Source organism: Chelonia mydas, chromosome 15, assembly GCF_015237465.2.
Source record: "Chelonia mydas isolate rCheMyd1 chromosome 15, rCheMyd1.pri.v2, whole genome shotgun sequence".
In the NCBI taxonomy this organism is placed as follows: Eukaryota; Metazoa; Chordata; order Testudines; family Cheloniidae; genus Chelonia; species Chelonia mydas.
Window position 1 is genome coordinate 6,797,607 of NC_057856.1, and position 24,057 is coordinate 6,821,663.

General features: G+C 43.9%; 1 long non-coding RNA gene across 1 annotated transcript in view; it reads left to right on the forward strand.

Annotated features, from left to right (window-relative positions):
- LOC122463082 overlaps nucleotides 1-23,686 on the forward strand; it is a 58,112-nt gene extending 34,426 nt beyond the window's left edge. Inside the window, exon 5 of the long non-coding RNA XR_006286064.1 lies at nucleotides 23,139-23,686. This is a non-coding gene — a long non-coding RNA (uncharacterized LOC122463082). The remainder of the gene's footprint in view (nucleotides 1-23,138) is intronic.
- The last annotated feature ends 371 nt before the right edge of the window (nucleotides 23,687-24,057 follow it).

Genomic DNA, 24,057 nt, shown 5'->3' on the forward strand with positions numbered 1-24,057 from the left:
ATGACATCTTTTGCAGCCAGTTGAAGAGCTCTATTTGCATCTGGCATTCTAAATCCATGTCACAATTCACATTAAGGGCTAAAGATTACTTCCATCCAATGAGCTGCAGAGACCAATATGTTGCCCATTGATTTCTTATCACCTGCTCTCTCTGCAGAGAGAGAAACACTCTTCTGCATTGATCCAACCAGTTGTTTCCATAATGGTCACTTTGTCATATGAAGCTTGAATAAGAAATATCATGGGCCTCTTTTTCAGCAGCACAGAGCTCCCACAATTCCAGCTGTAGGTACCCGGAGCTGTTGCTTTGCTCAGCCCTTCTGAAAACCAGGCCTCACTTTATCATCAGAACAAGTGTGGGCTGCAGTTCATTTCATTTCTCTCTGCTATACGTAGCCTTGTTAGTGAAGCCTTTGGAAGGCTCAAGTGATGATGGCCTTGCCACTTAAATGTGACTGTTGAAATCAATGGCAAGGCTCCCATTGACATCAGTGGTGCGGGATCAACCCCGAGTGTGGTCCTGCTCTGGACAATGACTCTAAGTTCTGATCTGTTTGAGAAACACCAACTCACTCTTTATGCTCCTTCCCAGCTGTTGAGATCAGCTGGGATGTTCTTGCTAGCAGTACCCACATCTGACTGCTGGTGATCTCAGTGAGGAACAGGGCCCTCTGCATAGTAATTTGCTTCCCCATTCATCTGGTGTGCGGGTCTTTGCAAGATTGGGCACTTTAGGCCCTGATTCTGCCACTGGCTCTGCTTAGGCAGACCTCTGCATCAGCACAGAACCTCCCTTGTGTCAATGGGACTCCATGTGGATGATAGGGTTGGCCTGGAACGAGCCATTGGCTGGATGAGGCTTTGGAATGAAATTTCTTTGAGCAGGGACCATGCCTTCCTCTATCTGCAGAACCTCCCGCTAGAGCTGGGCGGAGATGGGCCATTCCGTTTTGTGGGGGAGTTTCAGGTTTAGAAATTTGGTTTCGTTCTGATTCAGAGTGGATGTTCCTGGGAGCCCAGGCTGTGGAGGAGCTGTGAACCTGGGAGCCAGTGCTCCAAGGCTCTCAGTTCCCCATCCGCCGGCCTGGTGAGCTGCCAAGGAGCCGGACGGGCGAACTGTCAGGAAGCCGGGCTTGATTCAGTTGGAAACCTGCCTGGTTTCCAGTGGAATTTTGTTGAAATCCACACAATCCTGAGGATTGTTGTGATTGTGGTGAATGAGCAAATGCCAATGAAAATTGTTTCATTGATTTTTTTCCCCCCCAACCAGCTCAACCCAGCACATTATGGACTACCAGAAACAAATGAATACAAACATTAGCAACTTGCATAGGAACGTATCCTGGTCAGCACAGGAAGAATGGAATCAGCTCTAATGTGTTGCTCTGAACCATCCATCGTATCCTCAGTGCTAATTTTGTTTCCATTAATATTTAAATGAGATATGAACCAAGAGCTGTCAGTTCAACTGTAACATCAGTAATTGTTTCCTGTTGTTCTACATGATTTCAGCATCCTCTGGAACTCTACAAAACTCTTTTCCCCCACCCCCCATGTAGTAATTTACCTTTGCTATTTCATATCTGCCACTTTATTCTAAGGCAAATTAGAGAGGAAGAATGGTCCAGTGGTGAGAGCACTAACCTAGGACTGGGGAGACCCAGAGTCAATTCCCTGCTCTGCTATAGACTTCCTCTTTGACCTTGGGCAAGTCACTTAGCCTTCTCTGTGCCTTGGTTCTCCATCTGCAAAATGGGGCCAACAGTACTTTTTGTGTAGCCTGTAGTAAAATTAGGCAAATATCTAGAGGAGTTGATGTACCCCCTGGAAGACCTCTGCACACCCCCAGTGGTACATGTACCCCTGGTTCAGAACCACTGATCTAAGAGATGAGCACTCAAAGGAGTGTTAGATCCAGCTAAAGGTGGGAGTGGGGGGTAGCAAAAGGATGGTCCTTTGGCTCTCCCAGCCCTGGGCCTCTCCACATTAATCTGGCCCCTTAATGCAAGATAGAGCATCCTCCTGGAGGTTTGCATCCGGTGCCAGATGTCAAATACCCCTGGGACTGATATGGCAGACGGGGATTGCTGGAGTGAAAAGGAGTCTCAGATATGCTCCCTTCCCCAATCACAGCTTCTGCTCTGGCAGTGGGTTCTGGGGTGGGGGTGACGTAGGTATTGCTCTGCTGTCTCATCTGAGGTTCTTTCTATGCAAGATGTACTTTCTGGGAGCTGGATCTGCTTTGATGGAGCAGTGCAAGGCCTGCAGCGCACAGCCCAAGACCAGGGCTGGCATTTCAAACTGTAATGAGAGCCGGATATTAGCGCTGGGCAGGAACTGGATTTTCTGGTTCATGGGAAATTCTGAAATATTGGCTTCTTTTCCTATTCCAAAATGGAACAAAAACAAACAAACATTGAAATTTATCGTTAAACCAAAATTAACAAAAGTTCCTGGGGAACAGGGAGTTAGTTTCAGGTCAATTGAAAGGTTTTGTTTTGATAAAATCAAAATGTTTCATTCCAATTTTGACTGTTTTATACTTTAAAAAATTATACACAAAGCAATGAATGATGATACTGAAATTTCATTTCAAGCAAAAAATTCAAACATTCCTTTCTGAAAGTGTTGAAACGGGGCATTTCAATGTTATCAAAATGCTTCATTTCATTTTTGTTTCTGAAATGATATTTCGGTTTCAAAACATTTTGATTTTGATGAAAATGTAAATTTTGTTGACAAATCATTTTAATGAAAAAATTCTGGCCAACTCTACTTGATATAAAAGTCTTCAGATAGGCCGATTAGTCAAATGTTACTCGATTAAATGTGGGTTTTTAAAAAAATCTTCAACTTACTGTGGCAACAGAGCATTATCACTTATTTTACACCTGTCAGACAGTTTGTAATTCACTGATCCTATCTTACTGCTTTTAAAATACCATCTCCCAGAAGAGCTGTTTCAAGGACCACTGATTCCAGTTGTGAATAATTCATTATCTATTTATAGATATACATTTTAAAGCCCCTTGCAAAGAGTTACAGAGCCATAATGTACAATCTCACAAGAATTTCATTTTGCAGGCTGTTTGACAACAGTTTTTCACCTCCGTTTCCTAAAGAGGGAAAAACAGACAGTTGTTTAATTAATGTTTATGAAGTGCTTTGAAAGGTGCAAGAAGCTATGTATGGGCAAGGTCATCTGTAAGGAATATGATTTTGTCAATGGAGTGTGTCTGTTTATTGCAAGAATTCCAAAGTTCATAGATGTTTATGGGAAAAAGGAACCAATATGATCATCTAGTCTGACATCCTACATAACTCAGACCATAGATTTCACCTGTAATTCCTGCATGTAGTCCAATAACTTATGCTCCTTTAGTAAGACATCTAATTCAACAGAATCGCTGCTCCCCTTTTTTGTAGGTCGGTATCTCTCTTCAGTGAATTTGACTGCAAGTGTTAAGTACTAACGTGTAAACAGAGTGGCCTGAACCTCTAAGCTGGAATGGGGGCATGATTAGGTTGACCAGACAGCAAATGTGAAAAATCGGGACGGGAGTGGGAGGTAATAGGAGCCTATATAAGAAAAAGACCCAAAAATCGGGACTGTCCCTATAAAATCGGGACATCTGGTCACCCTAGGCATGATAGGGAGTCTAGACTGAGCCCATCCAGAGGCTGGCAAAGACGAAAGACTAGTTACTTGCCCCTGCATGCAAGGATTTGCAGAGATAATAAGTCTGGGCCTGCTGTGGGGCATAATTAACTCTCATGTAGCATGAGAGGGGAGCGTCTGAGGGGAGTTTGAAGCTAAATCTGGCAAAGGGAAGGTGAAAGAAGAAGGGTCTCTGTGTAGAGGGCTAGGGCATTTGATTGGAATGGGCCATACTTCAGACCTTTGCTCTGGTCTGGGGTGAAGCCAGCGGAAAAGGACCTAGGGGTTACAGTGGACGAGAAGCTGGATATGAGTCAGCAGTGTGCCCTTGTTGCCAAGAAGGCCAATGGCATTTTGGGATGTATAAGTAGGGGCATAGCGAGCAGATCGAGGGACGTGAGCGTTCCCCTCTATTCGACATTGGTGAGGCCTCATCTGGAATACTGTGTCCAGTTTTGGGCCCCACACTACAAGAAGGACGTGGATAAATTGGAGAGAGTCCAGCGAAGGGCAACAAAAATGATTAGGGGTCTGGAACACATGACTTATGAGGAGAGGCTGAGGGAACTGGGATTGTTTAGTCTGCAGAAGAGAAGAATGAGGGGGGATTTGATAGCTGCTTTCAACTATCTGAGAGGTGGTTCCAGAGAGGATGGTTCTAGACTATTCTCAGTGGTAGCAGATGACAGAATGAGGAGTAATGGTCTCAAGTTCCAGTGGGGGAGGTTTAGGTTGGATATTAGGAAAAACTTTTTCACTAGGAGGGTGGTGAAACACTGGAATGCGTTACCTAGGGAGGTGGTAGAATCTCCTTCCTTGGAAGTTTTTAAGGTCAGGCTTGACAAAGCCCTGGCTGGGATGATTTGATTGGGGATTGGTCCTGCTTTGAGCAGGGGGTTGGACTAGATGACCTCCTGAGGTCCCTTCCAACCCTGATATTCTATGATTCTATGATTCTAGGCTGGTGCAGTGCCTTGACTTTAACTGAGGGAAGCCCTGTCAGATCTGTATCTGATGCCCAGATGTCCAGCGCTTTTCTTTGTGTTGACTTTGTTCTGTTACAAGAAAAGCCCAGTCCAAATATTTGTTTATCATCACTGAGGTGTGCAGAATCCTTCCCTGCTCTGATTGGCCTTTCACACCAATCTACAGGAAGAGTGTGGATTATAGGAAAATGCAGAATCACACAAATTCTCTTTAGCTGCAAAATTCCGAGATTAGGAAGAGCCATTTAGAGAGAGCCTGGGCTCCTTCACCTTTTTGTATGCTGTGTCCTTTGAACTCCCACCAACTCAGTTCTTGTGGAATGAGACTTATTCCCCCATCACACACATGTGCACCTCAGGGGAAATACTGGCCCCAATGAAGCCAATGGCACAGCTCCCACAGACTTCAGTGGGCCCAGGATTTCACCGCTTACTTTAACTCTACTATAAAACAAAGCCACATATCCTGCTCCCACTGAAATCATGGGAGTTTTGCTGCATCATGCAAATAGCAGAAGGAACCGTAATAAATGTAGGAAAGCAACATTTCAGATGACCATGCTTCACTTGTCAGATTCTTGATCAGCTGTTAACCACTGGTCCATTCAGCGCCATCAGGCGTGTTTTTACACTATTATAGGTGGTGCTGGAAAAAATGTGATCATGTAGTTAAACATTATAATGCTTACACACAGTGGGGCTGAATTAAGGGTGCATGGGCAGCTTTACATCTGGCACGTCCTAATTTTTGAGTGCTTGACTTTGCAAGCGTAATAATGTTCTTCTAACATAGTTTTTGTGTGTGTTTGATTTATTTTTATATAATACGTACATACACAGACACCTTGCCCATACCAAATTAAATTTTACTAGATTCCCTTAAACAGAATCCATAGGAACATGGGGTACTATTATTCTCTGCACTACGGTGCTATAAATCCTACTTCTGAATACATTAACCCGTTCAATAGTTGGAGAGGCATACAGACGCTATGTCACACGCTTGGCTGCAGTACCTTTTATTTAGGATATTTCATTTTCCATCAGCAATGTTATCTCAATCACAATCTCATTCAGAAACCTCATCTATTCATCCTATTAGTGTCTGTGTTTTCCCTCTACCTTCAAACGTACATCAATGTTTAAGTTAAACTCATCTGAGACACTCATCGTCATCATTATTATTTATTTAAGCCCCAAGGTGACATCGGCAAAGGCATGGTCTTTCATTCTCTTTATAAGTCAGCAAGCCTGTTAGCAGACCTAACAACCAACATTTAACACCTTACACAAATTCAGTAATACTACTTTGCATACCTGGTTTAGTGTCTCTTAGTTTTGATCCATCAGCTTCCCTAACAGGTGATTCATGACCAGGTCTAAGTACTCCCCTTCATCGATTGGGAGTCAGAAGGAACTTCCTAGGGCATTCCATTTGGAGTGTCAGAGCTACTTCAGTATCACCCCCTGTCACTTCCCTAGGTGCTGTTTGTCTGTGCACTGAATAAGGCAAGGGTCTGGTGGAGAAAATGGTATGTGATCATGTAATTTAAGACTACCATAATGCATAGGCACAAGGGGGCTGAATTAAGGTTGCATAGGCCTACCTTTTGAATGCTTCAGCTTGCAACCATAATAATTTTTGTCACTTTTTCTGTGTTGTCCCATGAAACAAGGGCACTTATTGTGAGGGATCTATGGACCATACGCAATCTCTGCCTGCTCGGAGTGGCACTCTGTCCCCCTCTAGTGGTGGCTAGGCCAGCTGGAGATTGATGGGTCTGTTGCAATCATGGATAAGAGAGATGTGTCCTTTAGCTCAGGCAGTAGAGGCTCATGCATTTAGCTCAAGAGGTTCCAGGTTTGATCCCAGGCGATGACAACTAAGGTGGTCAGCGTTACGCATATAGCAAAAAGCTCCAAGCACAAAATGTTATAAATCTTAAAATAAAAATAAAAAAATAGTCAAATGGAATAGGCGCCATTAGACAGCATAAAAAAATTTACATCCCATGCATCAAGCTAGCAGAAAGGAGAAGAATGAAATGGGGAGTGTAATGTTTGGTGCGTAACCAGCAATCAAGTTTATTTGGGGGAGGGAAGCACAGTACATTTACTAACTGTACAAGCACTCAACTCGAGCTGAGTCTGCTCAGGCGTCTGAAAACAAGTTCGCAATGGGCATGCTCAGAGGCTTCAAACTGCTATTAGCATAGCATTGCATCCTCTTATTACCACAGTCACTCCATACAGGCAGCTTGATGGATCCTTACGTCTCACTTTGTTTAGCTGCCTTAATTTCTTTAAGATTACACTTCTAATGTTGAAATAATGCAACACTGGGCTGGGTCAGTTGGTTTTGAAATACTTTTGAAAGTCACTCAGAGTGTGTGTTGGCCCTGTGTGTACATGGCAGTTTTTTGAGGATACATGCACTCTAATGTAATTCATTCCAGCCTAACTACGTTGTGGCTTTGGCTAGGGGCTACTTGGGCTAGGCAAACCTGGCAGTGCTGGCATCCGTAGTTCTGCAGCAGGACACGTTCGAGAGGGAAGTGCCTATAGTGATTCTCTCAGACCCATATTTGTTCCTTGGAGAATCAAGTTTCTCCCTTTTTTTCCTCCTGTGTAAGCAGGTGTCTGGGATGCCTCAGGAGTGGCCAGCAGATCTCAGTGATTTGCTTATTTTCAAAGGAGCCCAAAGGAATAAGGCACATTAATCCATTGGGATTTGGGTGCCCAATTCCATCCTCCATTTGTAAGTTTATCGCATTTATATTGCAGTAAGCGCCAGTCGAGGCCTCACGAAAGCTAGGGCCCCCTGTATGTTTGGATCTGTACAAACATAGCCCTGAGTCCTATATGTATATGGTTAACTTTGTGCCCCTGAGTAACCCCATTGATTTCAATATGTGATGGTAAGCATGTGCGTAAGTCTGAGTAGGACCGAAGCTATATTCGCTCCCAGCCTAAAAGGGTTTATAGTCTAAGGAGAATAAAGAACGCTTTGCTAGACACCATGAGAAATATTACTGCCAGGAAACTAACCTGTGTACTATATCCCTCTTCACATCACACTGCGGAGTCTACATTAGGTAATACCCCCAGATCTGCTCTGGGACTCAAAGCTTCTGGCCTGGAGAGGAGAAGGCCACCACTGACCGCCCATCGCCACTGTGGCTATGCGGTCTATGGAGGCACTTGAGCCACCGTACGTTTTACTTTCTACCCCACCCCCCTCTATGCTTTGGCAGTACGCTGCCCTACCAGGATAGACCAGACAGAGCTAGCTGACCTCTAACCCCTGAGGAGCAGTAATGGATTGGAATATTGATCCCAGCACTTGTCACGCTGAATTGAGGTGCCATTGTTAAATCCCTAACCTTTAGCTGTGCCTGGATTCTGTAAACACCCACTCTCTCCTAATGCAGACGCTGCAAACATGATGTCCAACAGGCTATTAGCAGGAGAACAGCCTGTCCCCTGTCAAAACACACAAGGTGCCACAGTCCCCGTGGGAACGCCAGCATCTGCTGACAACTCTCTGGCTTGCCTTCCTCGCCGTGCAACAAGGCATGAATGACAGCGGCTGCATGGCTAATCCCGCAAGTGTAATGAAATCTTCACGAAACCTCAATAAAAAGGGATCACTGGCAGCAAGCAAGAGAGTTACGGCTGCTCTGTCTGGAAAGAAGAGGAACTTGTAGCTAGTTCGGGGGTGGGGAAGCTGCAGAAGAGAGACAGATTGTCCAGCTTCAGGTTTAGCTATCGCTCGCTTTGGAATATGAAGTATAGTGTTGCAGGAAGCCAGCATCTTACTCCTCCTAAATGAGTGAAAGTGTGTGAGGGGTGCTTATTCAGAGCAGCGTGTGGAGGGGAAGGGGGTTTGCTTTTGGCCTTATGATGGGTGAATTTCAGAATGTTTGGAGTTGAAGGGCCTGATTCACCCCGTCCTGCGCCTTGTGTCATCAAATCACAATAGTAGTGACTTACACCCACTTTTCACTGGTGTAGATGCCAACTCAAGATGCAGGGCAACCACAAATCAGACCCTGAGTTTAAGTTCAGCCCCCAAACTACTAATACTAATAATGAACAACAGGTGGACTTTTCAAAGTGCCTTTTAGGAGCACAAGTCACATTGAAAGTCAATGGGATTTGATCTACTAAATCAGCGGTTCTCAAACTGTTTTAATTGGGTTGCCAGGGCTGGTGTTAGACTTGCTGGGGCCTGGGGCCAAAGCCCGAGCCCCATCACCCAGAGACAAAGCCAAAGCCCTTGGGCTCAGGTTACAGCTCCCCTGCTTGGGGCTGAAGCCCCAGGCTTTGGCCCCCAGTCCAGGACGGTGGGGCTCAGACTTTGCCTTTGGCCCCCCGGCCCAAGGCAGTGGGGTCTCAGGTGGGCTGAGACTTTGGTCACCCCTCCTGGGGTAATGTAGTAATATTTGTTGTCAGAAGGGATTGCAGTGCAATAAAGTTTGAGAACCCCTGTACTAAATCTGTGGCACTTTTAAAACAAAAATAATAATAATAATCATTAAAACATAATAAAAGCTAAGGTGAATTGAGTTCTTACTCAAACCTTGGATCTGAACTTTAATGAAGTCTGGATGCAGCTTGTTGGCTTGGGACCATCACTGCTACAAAATAACATCATTTTAAAAACCCACAAACCCTCATAATTAAAAAAAAACCCCAAACCCTCAATAAAATTCCAGTGTATAAAACCACTGCTGATGGGAGTCTTTTGAGTCTGCCAGAGTACATGGGAAATCTCTCAAGAATCGTTTTTCTCATGAGATATCTGGAGTTCATCAAATGGTTTGTAATAGATCATTAATCCAATGAATTTAATCCTTTCTCATGCCAAGAAGTTATCCCCACTCTTATTTTTATTAAAGTATTTGTCAACTGATATCGGTGAAGAAATTTCAGCCGATGGGTTGTTTTATGAGCCATTCGCTAAGCATTATTCATGGGCTGTGGTTGATTGACAGGGTCATCATGTGATATTGCTTCTGCTCCCGATTGAATGACTGGAACTTGTAAGACTGAAGAATAACAAACACAGAAGAGTCACTTTTGTGCATTTTGGGGGGTGGGAGGAGGCAGTATGGCCTAGTATGGATAGCACACTGTACTGGCGCTTGAACTGGGTTTCATTCCCAGCTCTGTCACTGGCTTGATGGGTGACTTTAAGCAAGTCCTTTTACCTGAGTCTATGTGCCTCCATTTCTCTATCTGTAAAACAGGGAGAATACTTTCCTCCTTTGTAAAGTGCGTTGAGATCTATGGATGAAAAGTGGTGATAGTGTAGTGTTTATTGTTATTGATTGCATATGAATACAGGTATCATACCAAGGACTTCTGTTTCTTGAGCATTCATGCCAACAAAAACTAGCCCAAATCTTAATGAATAAGAAGGTGCACAAATGCATCAATAGGCTGTTCGGAATTTGGCAGTTGTTTTGGAATTTGGCAGTTCTGCATGTACTTTTTCTGACAAGCTCCTTTGGGGGTGAAATGTGCCAGGATCTCAGTTCAAAGATGTGCTTGTTTTGACTTATTAAAAATAATCAGTTCATACCTTTGTAAATCAGTTGGTGTTGGAGCAAGAATTTTGAGATCCTTCCACGATCATAGAAATGTAAGTCATTCTCAGTATGGAAGATAGGTCGGAGCTTCCATATAGAGAATGAGGTAGAGTGCTAAAGAAGGCAGAAGTATAAAGACTCCCTTCTGGTGGGCTGGTTTTGATAGTAGCTCTCATCTCAGACTGGTTGCCCATCCTGAATCTTGAAGAATAAACCTGGTCCTATCCCACTTCCTGGAAGAATTAGCCAGAAGGCCAGTAAAAATCCTGAACGTGAACTGAATTCATGTAGGAACTTCCACAACCCATATGGAGGAGGCAGCTCTCCAACAACAGGATGCAATAGGATATGGACTGTGTTTTATTAATTCGCTCCTGACGTGCTGAATAAGCACGAGACTACAGTGCAAGTGCTATCAAAGCAAATATGCATGTATCGATGCAACCCATTTCTCATATGTGGAGTATCTTAAGATTTGAACATGAAACAATATCTATAAAGTTACATGTTCTAATTGATATGCACACGTATAGGCTTGGCAGAGTTCAATTTTTATCCCTTATAATTTCAATAGAAATTGATGTTTGTTTTTAAGCATTTTTTTTCTGTTTTTCTAGATTTTAGATTTTCACATTGAAAGAAATGATGGGTTTCTAGTCAATAAGTGAGTCAGACCATAAACATTGTGATTCAAAAAGTTTAAGCGTTAAAACTGTTAGAACACAAATTGTCAACACCATATGTCAAAATAGACACAGTAAATATCCTTAAATCAATTTCTCAAGCAGCATTTTTCTTACTTTGTCGATCTGTACATTTTGATTATTATCCATGGAAATATTTATGGTCAATGTGTATGGTGAAATCAATCGTTATCAATATTTACTGATTAAAAATGGAATCCTTCCAAGTGTATATAATAGTGGGTGTGTGTATATGGTTTGACAAACCTTAGAAGGTGTGAGCTGTCTCCTTTACCATACCAGCTGACTCCTGATTGCAAATCCAGCTCAGAATTCTTTCGTATTTGCCATTTGGACCACTTAAGTTCCCCTGCTCACTTTAGAACAGAAGAACGGCCATACTGGCTCAGACCAATGGTCCATCTAGCCTGGTATCCTGTCTTTTGACAGTGGCCGGTGCCAGATGCTTCAGAGGGAATGAACAGAACAGGGCAATTATGGAGTGATCCATCTTCTGTTGTACAGTCCCAGCTTCTGGCACTCAAAGGCTTAGGTACACCCAGAGCATGGGACACCTGACTATCGTGGCTAATAGCCATTGATGGACCTATCCTCCATGAACTTATCTAATTCTTTTCTGGACCCAGTTATATACTTTTGACCTTCACAACATCCTCTGTTCCACAGGTTGGCTGTGCATTGTGTGAAGAAGTACTTCCTTAAGTTGGTTTTAAATCTACTGCCTCTTAATTTCATTGGGCGACCCCAATGAAATCATTTAATCATCTCTGACATTGGCAACCTTTTCTGTGGTAATCTGATTCTAGTGCTCTAGGATAGTTCTACTCTGTGAGAGAAAAACCAGCATGGTGTCTCCAAATCTGGGACTGAGTAACACAGAAAGCATATTTGCTTTTGATTCCTTGATGTTTTATTTATTTATTTGTATTACAGTACTGCCGAGAAGCCTCATCCAAGATCCAGGCCCTCTATGCCAGGCACTGTACAAACAGTAAGAGATCATTCCTGCTCTGGGGATTTTATTCTCTCAATAGAAAAGGCAAAGTGTGGGAGGGGAAACTGAGGTACAGGGAGGGGAAGTGACTTGCCCTATATCCAGTGCTCAAGTCATACTGCAATGCCCTGGCACTCTTTTTAGGAGCAGGATGGTATTCAGTACTTCTGCCCGTCCTGGGCCAGGTGCTGCTTTGCCTCCCCAGCTGCAGAACATCCTCCAAGCCAGCCAGAGCTGGATCTGGGCAGGGAGCATTTGGCAATGTTGGGAGCCAGGTAGTGGGGCAGCCTAGACAGCAGATTGCTCCTGAGAGCAGGAGCTGGGCTCAGAGAGAGGGGGAGGTAGGGATAGAACAGACTCTGTAGGGAGTCAGCCCCTGCTCCCCTGGGCCTCCTCCACTGCCCCATCTTCCTCCCTGTTCCCTTCTGCTCCCTTCCACAGCGTCTTTCTGCCCTGTGTGCTGGCACTTGCTGTTTTTCAGACTCCAGCACTCCCTATATCAGGCATAGAAATATTAGTGACAGCAATATCAAAAGGATCAGAGGTTTGGTCCAGCTAGAGAATCAAAGGTGTATCTGCTTCCCCTCAGCCATGGGTAGAGCGGCCTCAGCAATGCAAGGCAGTGTTCCCAAGGCTTAATGGATCTCTGACCAGCTCTCTGCTCTGACCATATTCCTGCAGGTTCACAAACATTGGCACAAATAGGTTTTGTTCACACCAATGTTTGGGGAATGGCAGTTTTACTCACAAATCTCGTGCAAACAGAGACCTCCATTTGCAAAGAAGAGAATTCAATATTCTCTGTTCATTGGGTTTTATTTCTTCTTTTTCTTCATATTTTTTACCGAGAAGCCCCTTGCAGTTCTAAAGTTCTCTTGTGCTGGGTGTTGGACATCCATATAGCAAGAGCCTGCAACAGAAGGGTGACACAATCAAACCTCAACTCCTTCAAGCAATGAATAAAACATTCTTCTCCCATCTCAAATAAAGGCAATCCTTGTAAGTGAACTCTGCACTACAGGGCTTTTTTTGCAGTTGCACTGAGAAACTCACCCTTCACAGGATTAAACTTGAAGACTTCTGGTGTGATGAAAACAAACAAACAAAAACAGGCTCAAAGTTGGCAATGGGAGGATTGGCGGAGATCCCTGATCGGCACGAACACCAGGCGAACTCTATTGATTTCATTACACCTACTTCTGCCTGACCCATTAAACATGGCTCACTGACAAGGTGGCAAAACCTTCAAGTTGCACTTTGTTGTATCCCTCCATGTCTCCTGGGTCCAGCCATGTCCAACACTTCCCCCAACTTTCAAACGTGGTAGAGAGGAGAAGCAGAAAGATAGTTAACAGCACAGAGCACTGGCGCTCAGTAACCCATGCAGGCAGACTGACTCATGAATGAGATAGAATAATTGAAAATCAGGGTTGGAAGGGACCTCAGGAGGTCATCTAGTCCAACCCCCTGCTCAAAGCCCAACTAAATCATCCCAGCCAGGGCTTTGTCAAGCCTGACCTTAAAAACTTCTAAGGAAGGAGATTCCACCATCTCCCTAGGTAATGCATTCCAGTGCTTCACCACCCTCCCAGTGAAAACATTTTTCCTAATATCCAACCTAAACCTCCCCCACTGCAACTTGAGACCATTACTCCTCATTCTGCCATCTGCTACCACTGAGAAAAGTCTAGATCCATCCTCTTTGGAACCCCTTTCAGGTAGTTGAAAGCAGCTATCAAATCCCCCCTCATTCTTCTCTTTCGCAGACTAAACAATCCCACTTCCCTCAGCCTCTCCTCATAAGTCACGTGTTCCAGTCCCCTAATCATTTTTGTTGCCCTCCGCTGGACATTTTCCAATTTTTCCACATCCTTCTTGTAGTGTGGGGCCCAAAACTGGACACAGTACTCCAGATGAGGCCTCACCAATGTCGAATAGAGGGGAACGATCACGTCCCTCGATCTGCTCGCTATGCCCCTACTTATACATCCCAAAATGCCATTGGCCTTCTTGGCAACAACGGCACACTGTTGACTCAGATGCAGCGTCTCCTCCACTATAACCCCTAGGTCCTTTTTTGCAGAACTGCTGCCTAGCCATTCGGTCCCTAGTCTGTAGCGATGCCTGGGATTCTTCCATCCTAAGTGCAGGACTCTGCACTTGTCCTTGTTGAACCTCATCAGATTTCTTTTGGCTCAATCCTCTAATTTGGCTAGGTCCCTCTGTACCCTATCCCTACCCTCCAGCGTATCTACCTCTCCTCCCAGTTTAGTGTCATCTGCAAACTTCCTGAGAGTGCAATCCACACCATTTTCCAGATCATTAATGAAGATATTGAACAAAACCGAGGACCGACCCTTGGGGCACTCCGCTTGATACCGGCTGTCAACTAGACATGGAGCCATTGATCACTACCCGTTGAGTCTGACAATCTAGCCAGCTTTCTATCCACCTTATCGTCCATTCATCCAGCCCAGACTTCTTTAACTTACTGGCAAGAATACTGTGGGAGACCGTATCAAAAGCTTTGCTAAAGTCAAGGAACAACACGTCCACTGCTTTCCCCTCATCCACAGAGCCAGTTATCTCATCATAGAAGGCAATTAGATTAGTCAGGCATGACTTGCCCTTGGTGAATCCATGCTGACTGTTCCTGATCACTTTCCTCTCCTCTAAGTGCTTCAGAATTGATTCCTTGAGGACCTGCTCCATGATTTTTCCAGGGACTGAGCTGAGGCTGACTGGCCTGTAGTTCCCCGGATCCTCCTTCTTCCCTTTTTTAAAGATGGGCACTACATTAGCCTTTTTCCAGTTGTCCGGGACCTCTCCCGATCGCCATGAGTTTTCAAAGATAATGGCCAATGGCTCTGCAATCACATCCGCCAATTCCTTTAGCACTCTTGGATGCAGCGCATCCGGCCCCATGGACTTGTGCTCATCCAGCTTTTCTAAATAGTCCTGAATCACTTCTTTCTCCACAGAGGGCTAATCACCTCCTCCCCATGCTGTGCTGCCCAGTGCAGTAGTCTGGGAGCTGACGTTGTTCGTGAAGACAGAGGGAAAAAAAGCATTGAGTACATTAGCTTTTTCCACATCCTCTGTCACTAGGTTGCCTCCCTCATTCAGATGCTGGTAGGAAGAAGAATATGGGTGGTGGGGAGGTGAGGGGGAGCTATACAGTAACCCAGTTTCCCAGAGCTTTGTGTCCAGTTTGGCTCCTTTAACAAGAACAAACAATTGTCACACTGGATCAGACCAATGGTCCATCTAGTTCAGTGTCCTATGCCCAACAGAGGCCAGTCCCTGAGGTTAGAGAGACTGTCCTGAAAACTGAAAGGAGTCACACTGAGCTCTAGGAGGGCACAGAAGTTTCATTTGCCCTGAAATGGTTCTGTCCTGGTCCACTTTGCATTTTTTTTTAATTTTGTTTCTGGAAAGGGGGATGAAGCCTTTGGCACCACAGACATGCCATCTTACTATTGTCAGACATAAGGGGCACTACGTGCTCAGCCTGAGCAGCAATCCAAGGAGCTGGGAATCTCTAGGGATGGGACTGGAAGGTTTCCCCTTGCACCAGGCAGGAGGATTTCTGTGTTATGTTCACAGCATACAAACAGAGAAGATAGAGAAAAACATAAAATACTCTTGCTGGAAGGTTGCAATGTAACACTACTTTATTTCTTAGAATTCAGAACAGTACCACACAAGAACCCAGAATCAGAAAGAGACAAAGCAGGCTGCTCCCTAAGGCACAGGAACAACTCAACACACCTTACTTTAGGCTGGTTTTAGACTTTTGCAGACTGATTGCTGAAGACCCAGATAACACACTTATCTGCAGCATCCCCTAGCCTGCAAGTAAGACCGAGAAATAGTCTTAAAATGATATCTTGCCATTTCCAGTACACAACATTCTGCACGAGCACTTTCTCAAGTGCAGCTTTCTTCCCCCTCTGGCTCTTCTATGCTGGCTAGTGAGTTGATGGAGCAAAGCCAGGACTCTACCCACTCCCTGCTCACCTGGGTGGCAGAGGCAGTAGCAGCCCAATGGCGGCTGCTCTCTCTCCATGCACAGGGGGTTCCTTACATCTTCTTACACCCCTGGGCCAGCATGCAGTAGGGCTCCCAATTGACTCCTAGAAAGGCAGACTGCAAATTCCCTGGAAAATGATACCACTGAATTTTGTACAGGTCTGTTCAGAACAGGAATAACACAGGACAGTGTAGATCAGGAGCAAGGTATCTGGGCAAAGCAAAGAGACTGCTAGTATTAGGCACGGTGCTAGCTGGACTTATTTTCAGCAGTAACTGAACTGAAACCTAAAACACCCCAAATGTGTTGGAACCTCATGTGGCAATAAATCAAGCCCTGCTCAGTGCTGCGGTGAAAACATCACTAGGGGGAAACGCCTACACATGGTAAAACATTTTGGAAATATCTGCCTTAAACGTGCAGTAGAGCCTGCATCTTCCAAGGGAAATGACCTGTCTTTCCCAATTTCCTTCCCTCCCCTCCCTACATATTTTTCAATATGCAGTTCCTTTTCCTGGGAGACTATTAGGTCAGCTGTTTTTCCATGCTGATCCTCATTCTCAATCATGGGTCAATGAACAGATTTTTGTGTGACTCTACAAGGTCCCATCAGCCCTGCAGCTAAGCTTTGATTATCAACGAAGAACATGCCTTAGAAGGCTGGCATTTCAGCTCGATATGGGTTCTTATCTGAAGCTAATAGGAACCACTGGTCAAAAATAGGACTGTAAATCTCAGCTGGCCATGTTCCATATCTTCCAGCTGCTGAGAGCCTCCCACAAGGTGCTAACCGAACTCCTTCAACCCCCACTGAAGCCAGTGGGCCAAATCCTGAAGAATTTATCTGATCCTTCTATAGGCAAAATCCCCATTGAGATCGGAGAGTGAGGATGGAGTGAAAATTAAGAGCCATCTTAGACAATCACATATAACAGCATATCTCCAGAGTAATCTCATATACTTCTTTGTGGGATTCATCCTTCTAGGAGTTGAGGATGCACAGTGCCTTATGGAATGTCCTTAACACCTTCTAGGATCAGACACCTCATTAGAACAGAATTTTCTTGGACAATGTCAAGTATTCCTTTGCTCTTCCCATGCTGAAAATACTACAAGAACAGTCTCTCGCTTATGGTGTCTTGGGACTTCCATTTCTAGACTCATCTGAAACCAAATATTAGCAGAGCTTGTCATTTTGGAGCCTCAGAAAATGCTCAGTTCGGGTTCTGGATGAAGTTTTGCATTGGTTCTTATTTTCCACAGAATAGCTCCCCCCACCTGCAGTGCCAATTCTGAAGTGGAATGTTGCTTACCCACTTTAAAAGTGGGGGGAGAGAAACCTGCCAACCTTTCTGGACACCTGCAATAATCCACACTGGAATGTCCCTGAAAAGATACAGGAGAAATTCTTAAAATATATTCCCCTCCAACCACAATATATTCCATATGCTGGGAAGCTGAAGGAGTGGGGAACTGGTACATTCAGTTACCTCTGGTAAATGTTTCAGTCCTACACTGGGGAAAATCTTATCAGTGTTTCTCCTACTTCACAGCTGGAAGGAATTTAGAGGCAAATGCAACATGCCTTCAAAAGAGGGATAAGTCCACAAAACTGCTTACAAGCCACTGTTGTTATGAGAAGCTCAGGGGTTTCGGATCACCTTTAATGCTGGCCACCAAGGAATCAAACTAAAAGGCCTTTTTATGGCCATGTACTTCATTACAGGAATGATCTAGAGAGCTTATGCAACAAGGGCATTTGAAATTGGAAGTTTGTTTGGTGACCTTTCAGCAATGATACCTAAGGTCATCCTGTTCGAAAATGCACTGATGATCAATGAATGTATGCTGTTCTGAAGAATTTTGGCAATGTACACAAGGTTCTCTTTGAAGAGGTTCCTCTATGGATGATCCATAACCAAACAACCCATGCCTATATGCTATAAAATGGTTTTTATGCTGTGTCTTTCACGTCATGTGACTGCAGCCAGAAGGCAAATAAAAGGGAAGAAGCAGAGGACATTCTTATAAACTGAATAGAATAGAATGAAATAAAGCGATAGAAATATTCAGAGAGAGAACAGTACTCTGATCTATTTTAACTGCTTTACCAGAATCAGCAAAGTGGTTACCATGGTGTTTTCATTCTCCAGTTTTTGTGGCTTATGATTTAAGGCCATATCCTGTGTTATATCGGCAGTATATAGGAATGGGGTAGTATCCCTTCAAATAATTTAGGAGCCCTCCCTGTTTTCTGTTGCAGAAGCCATCAAAACCTAACAGAGCATAAGTGCATATATGTAGTTAAGCTTTGTATGTTTTTCATATATTATAGTTAGCAAACACGGTTATTAGAACCCATCTGTGTTCTGGTGGTTTCCTCGTATTCTTAATGTTGTTGTGTCTTTGCTCTCTACACAATGGCTTAATATATAAAGATATATTCCATTGCCTAGCTCTCCAGCAGCAGTCTGTGTGGGTTAGAAACTGAACTTGAAAGAATAATGAAAGAGTTAACCAGACTTTTTCATACCTCATCTGAAGGATTCAACTACTAGCTACAATTTTATTTGTTGATGGCAGGTCACATTTTGGGGGAAATAGTCATGTTTATAGTAGTGGATGCTATTTACCATTGGGGTGGTGCATAAAATTGTTTAATCTAATTGTCTGCCCAGAAGACACTTAGAAACTGTAAAAGCATCTTTTCTGGGCGAGAACTTGTGTGAAGAATATTAGCCACATTACATTTTCTCCTACCACCTGTAATACCTTAATGGATCTTGTGGTCATTGGGCGGTTCGCTCAAGGTCTGCTGTGCCGGCTTTCTGCGCAGAGCTGGGGCAGCACACAGGGAAAACACACATGCCGCCAAACATCTAACCACACCATGCACCTACGAGAATAGCAAGAATTTTCTGAGGGCTTGTCTTCACTACCGGGGAGATTTAGTGGGTCTAGTGAAGACCTGCAAAATCGATGGCAGAGCACTCTCTGGTTGACTACGATATTCTAGCTCCCCAAGGCCATGTCTACATTTACCAGGGATTAACTCTGCTGTGATCGATGCAGTGGGGGTCGATTAGAATGTCTAGTGAAGACCCACTAAATCGACTGTAGAGTGCTCTCCGGTCAACTCCAGTACTCCACCGGAACAAGAGGAGTAAGGTAAGTCGATGGGAGAGTGTCTCCCATCAACGCAGCATGGTGTTGACACCAGGGTAAGTCTACCTAAGCTACATCGACTCCAGCTACATTATTCACATAGCTGGAGTACTGTAACTTAGATCAACTTACCCTGGTAGTGAAGACAAGCCCTCAATTCTAGATAACATAATTTACTTTTCACTGATTATTTTCTGTTCTCATTTGGAAAGGGTTTTTAAAAAAACTGTTAAGTTAGACCAACATTTTGAAATAGTCAGCATCAGAACTGAGTGAAACTTCGAGTTTCCACGCAGCGGGAAATTCCATCATTTCACCACTTGTTTTTTTCACAAATCGTGACAAAATGTTAAAAAAATTTGGCATTTCCAATCTGCAAAAAAATTTGGAATGTTAATTTGGAAATGTCAAAGTGTTCTTGGTCACAGCGAAACATTTTGCCGTTCCCAACACTGAAATGTTTCCTTTCGGTTTATGGAATGCTGGACCCCAAACACGTCCTTTGGAGTCAGATCAATATTATTTATCCCATAAAAAGAAAAGGAGTACTTGTGGCACCTTAGAGACTAACCAGTTTATTTGAGCATGAGCTTTCGTGAGCTACAGCTCACTTCATCGGATGCATAGCATTATCCCATAGTGGCACATTGCCTTATGGAAGCTGTGGGAGTCAGATGTCCCCATTCTCTCCCATAGGACAGGATCCCTGGCCAGAGTACATCAATTTATCCGGTGTCACATGACTCCTACAGGATGCACTATGCATTGCAAAATCTGCATTGTGGTTGGGAGATGTCATCTTCCTGTGAGCCTGCCTGTAGAAGAGAATGGGGGTGGGGAGGTATTCCAAACTACAAGGACTGCACCCATAACAGTATGGGCCAGTGATTCAAAATGAAACGTTTCAGATCGGTTTGAAAAACAAAACATTCCAATTCAGATTGAACTGACCCAAAATGAAATATTTCATTCTGATTTTCCCAGTGGAAAATCTAAAATTATTGACAAAATCAAGAAACTTTCCCCCACAGAAAATTTCAGCTTGGCAGAAAATGCACATTCTGGCAGAAGTTCATTCTGATTGGAAAACTCTCAGCTCTAGTCAACTTATCCCACCCCATGACCACTTGCTTCCTCTGTGCTAGCACCAGGAGATCAGTCTGGCAGTGGCAGCTCTGATTTATTTTCATTGGGTCAAATTCCCCCCATGCGCTAGTTGTGGCTTATATTAAGGACTTAAGTGTGACTTCAGTAGGACCTTCTGGAATGGGGGAAAATGTCACCTCACCTCAGTAGATGTGTATGTGAAATATTTGATATGTATTTGAAACAGAATAGAGGCAATGTAGCTTAGGCAGTGTTTCTCAAATGTAGCCTCCGTGGCCACATGCAGCCATGAGGGGATTTTTCTGCAGCAGCGACAGCCTCCTGGGTGGAGATGGTCAGGGGACAAGCAGTGGCCCCTCCCTGCAGCACCCTACTATTGCTCCTGGATGTGCTGCCTTGGTGTTTGCCAGCAGGGGATCGGTGCCCTGCACCATGCAGCCTCCTTGGGGCTCCTGGCAACGCCTCTGCAGACACATGGGACTGGTGTGTGTGCTCGGCGGGAGAGGAAGCTTTGACTCTGCAGGTGGCCAGTGAGTTCCCGACTCAGCTTCCCAGGGTGGAGGGGCTTCAGGCTTCACCTTGCAGGTGCGGGCTCTGGGCTTCAGCCCTTCCTCCATCCCCACCCTCACGCCCACCCCAGGCTCCAGTGGCAGGCTTTGGGCTTCAGCTTCCCCCAGGGCTTCAGCAGCAAGGCTCTGGTGGTGGGCTTTGGGTTTCAGCTCCTGGGCTCCGGCTCTGGGCTTTAGACCAGGGCAGTGGGGCTCGGGCTTGGCAAAATTGCCAGAGCGGCCGCCAGCAAAAGTTGGTTGCTGCACTCAGAGGACACCAAAAATTGTGTTATGAGAACCCCTGGCCTAGGGGATAGCATCCTGGACTGCAAGTCAGGATCCCTAGGTTCTAGTCCCTGCTATGCGGCTGGGTGATCTTGGGCAAGTCACTTCCCCTCTCCATGCCTCAGTTTCCTCATCTGTAAAAGGAGGACAGTGATACTGCCCTCCTTTATAAAGTGCTTTGAGACCTATGGATGAAAAGTGATATAGAAGAGCTAGACATTATAGATAAAATATCTAAATTTTAAAGAGTATTCCCTAACCTGTAACTGTTCTATTTCTCTTCCAAAGCATTTAGGATTTGATCTTGCACCATTCACGTATTCTAAGGGACCATTCAAGGTGAATTAGCCCATTAATACCCTTGTAATCCTCTTTTTGTCCTATGACTACAGATGTGTTAAAGGGCCACTTCTCCTTGAATGGTCCCTTAGAAAGTGTGCTAACTATTTATGAATAAAGACTGGGAGTGAATGGGTCATTACACAAAGTAAAACTATTTCCCCATGTTTATTCCCCCCCCCCCCGCCCCCAACTGTTCCTCAGACGTTCTTATCAACTGCTGGAAATGGCCCACCTTGATCATCACTAGAAAAGTTCCGTCCCCCCCGGCCCCCCCGTGGGTAATAACTCACCTTACCTGATCACTCTCATTACAGTGTGTATGGTAACACCCATTGTTTCATGTTCTCTGTGTATATAAATCTCCCCACTGTATTTTCCACTGAATGCATCCGATGAAGTGAGCTGTAGCTCACGAAAGCTTATGCTCAAATAAATTGGTTAGTCTCTAAGGTGCCACAAGTCCTCCTTTTCTTTTTGCGAATACAGACTAACACGGCTGCTACTCTGAAACCTGTATTTATGTTAAGTATCAGGGGTAGCCATGTTAGTCTGCATCCACAAAAACAACAAGGAGTCTGGTGGCACCTTAAAGACTAATCTGAAGAAGTGAGTTTTTACCCACGAAAGCTTATGCCCAAATAAATCTGTTAGTCTTTAAGGTGCCACTGGACTCCTTGTTACTTATGTTAAACTACCTGTTCAACCTTGTGTTTAGCTGTGACATTCTGAATACCTTTCCCAGACCCAAGGAACAGCTCTGTGTAGCTTGAAAGCTTTCTCCTCTCACTTGGTCCAATAAAAGATACTACCTCACCCACCTTGTCCCTTTAATTACAATTGTTTATTTCAAAAATAAAATTGCTTTATTTCCAAGTAGGAATTATGCATAGTTTGGGCTCCCAGGACTGATTCTTTAATGGAACCGCAGTCAGCACTCAACTTTGTGTGCGTGATATTGCACCTGTACATAATTGGGGGCATGAGGTATAGCATTTAGACATCTAAATATTTGCTTGGGACCTGACTCAGCAAGGCATTTAAACACATGTTCTATAGAGATGGGTAGAGAGATGGGAATCTCTTTTCACAGAGATTATTGAGATTTCAACATTTGTTTTCCTACAAATTAGGAATGAGATCGCAAAATTTTGGAACACTAAGAGTACAAAAAGCTGTGAAAAAAATGCATTGCAGATCAATCTAAACATGGTTTTGATTTGGACTTTTTTCTCAAAATAAAAAGTTGTTTTAAAAGGAAAAACCAAAATGTGTCATTCTGAGAATGTCAAAATGGGATGTTTTGACATTGCTGGAACTTTTTTCACCTATTTATTTCCCCCCGTCCAAAATGAAATTTCAGTGAAATTGACAAGAGAACTGCATTTTCCAGTGAAAAACTATTCCATGGACGTTTTTCCAACCAGCTCTATTGCTTAACTTAAAGCATGCATTTAAGTATTTTGCTGGATTGGGGCCTTAGTGGGGGCAATGAGATCGTTAGCTTAATGTTATCATTTGCACCCATAGTTAATCACAGACAGCAAATTAGGCTCACCGCCTTGGAGGCCATTTTAAAGTCTGGCCATTGAAGTTTAACTTCTGCAATGTTAAGACTGATGAAGTCAAAACATTCGATTGGCCTTTTTGCTTTTATCTGTCAGCAAATTTCAAATGGGTTCATTTTTCCTTTGAATTAAATGATTCCATGTTTCCTTTTTCTAGCTAAAGGGGAAACAAATGCCAGCAGTCCCATGCTCATGAGCAACCCTATAATAAACTGAGTGCGTAGCCCGTCATTCATGAAAAGTCCCACAGGGAGTGCAACTTAGCAAGTGTGAAAGCCCTGCATGAAATCAGCATAGTCATAATGGAAGAAAAGAAAAAAATCCATGAGAAAACAGATGGTAAACCTTTGCTTCTAATGAACGATTACAAATAAGCAGTGGAAGAAAAATTACTTGGAAAACACGAGGCTAAATTGTATGCTGCCATAATGCCACTGAAGATGGAACTACCCTGCCAGAGAAGGCAGCCTACTTGGTAAGTTTCAGGTGAAGGATTTATTTTCCAGCTGACCATTCTCTTGCTCACTTCCCCTTTCACTGATCAGTGATTCCCCCAGTGATACAGAGAGTACAGAGAAGCAGCAATTCACAGAAGTGATACTTTGCAGAGTACTATTAAATGACTGCATTTTGCAAATGACAGTGACATTTCACAAACTGTCCCTGCCAGAAAAAAAAATCTATATGTTAGATGCGCCACAAGACTATGCCAAATTCTTTTTATTCCAGTAGATATAGTATATCATCATGGAGCAAAAGTCCCCTTGTGGAAATAGTCCCAATTTTTGGAGGTAAAGAAATAAGAGAAACTTAAACATCTGTTGTGTAATCTTTTGGTAATAAAATGAGTCCAACTGTTTATTTGGACTTTTTCTTTACTACAGGACCTTAGGCATATACAGCCACAAAACATGGTATAAAGGTGACTTGTGTGGCACACAGGTTAATGATCATGCAATTTACAGTAAGTGGCATGAACCATGTCAAGTCTAAAGTGAACTAACTAGCACATACATACAGTTCTTATCAGAAAAGTTAAATAAGATCAGGAAGGTGAAAATTTACCAAGAGACAGT